This window comes from Geospiza fortis, unplaced genomic scaffold (genome assembly GCF_000277835.1).
Source record: "Geospiza fortis unplaced genomic scaffold, GeoFor_1.0 scaffold33, whole genome shotgun sequence".
Taxonomy (NCBI): Eukaryota; Metazoa; Chordata; class Aves; order Passeriformes; family Thraupidae; genus Geospiza; species Geospiza fortis.
The window spans coordinates 59,163-60,164 of record NW_005054766.1 but is presented as its reverse complement, the minus strand read 5'-3'; positions in this window follow the sequence as shown (position 1 = coordinate 60,164).

Below are 1,002 nucleotides of genomic sequence, written 5' to 3'. Positions count from 1 at the left end.
ATGACCCCCCTTGTGTCCCCCAAATCACCCCCCATGTCCCCAAGTCTGTGTCCCCCTCTGTCCCCCAGTACAGGGTGACAATGACACACCCATCCCTGGCCACGCCCTGTCCCATATTTAAGGTCACTAGGAGCCACGCCCACTTTCAGGCCACACCCACAAAGGCTCCTCCCATTCCTATGGGTTTTAGTGCCCAACATTGGCTCAGCCCCAAGGGGTGGGGCCAAACAAGCCCCTCCCACTGTCCAGCCACACCCACCCCAAAGCCCCACCCCTGCTTGAGGCCACACCCCCATGGGAACAGCCACAAGGGGTGGGGTCAGGGCGCTAAGGCTGGGCCACGCCCATACTCGTCATCCTGGCTGTCACCTGTCTCTGAGGGCGGGGCTTTGTCAGGCCACGCCCCTTGCATTCCCAGCCCCAGCCACTGCAGCCCCGGGGTCACTGGAGCCAACCCAGTGCCGGTTCTGGAGGGATTTTGGGGGTTTTATTCCCATTTTGGGGGATTCACAGCTCACTGTGGGGAGAACGAGGCCCAAATTTGGGGCGCAGCCCAAACTGTGAGTGTTGGTGCACCCCACACTCACTTTGGGGTGAATTTAATGTCATCTGGGGAATTTAAAGACCCAGAAAGAATTTGAGAAAACGCCTAAAAATGACGCCAATCTCTTTTTTTAAGTGGTTTTTTGGGGCTGCCTCCCGCCTGTCCCTGGATTCCCCTCTCCCCATTTTGGGGTCCAGCTCATTCAAGGGTCCTGCCTGTCCCCCAGCCCTGGGTTTGGAAGTTCCAACCTCCTCCAATTTGGGGGTCCCTCTTCCCACCCTCCCCCCTCAATTTGGGGGTTCCTTTTCCCCGATTTGGGGTCCCTCTCACCCCCCGGTGCCTGGAAGTCGAACTCGAGCTCCTTCTGCAGGGCCAGCGCCTCGTGCCGCAGCTCCGTGGGCAGCAGCCGATTCTCTGGGGGGTGAGGAGAGAAACGGGGGGGCTCAGACAGGACCCCC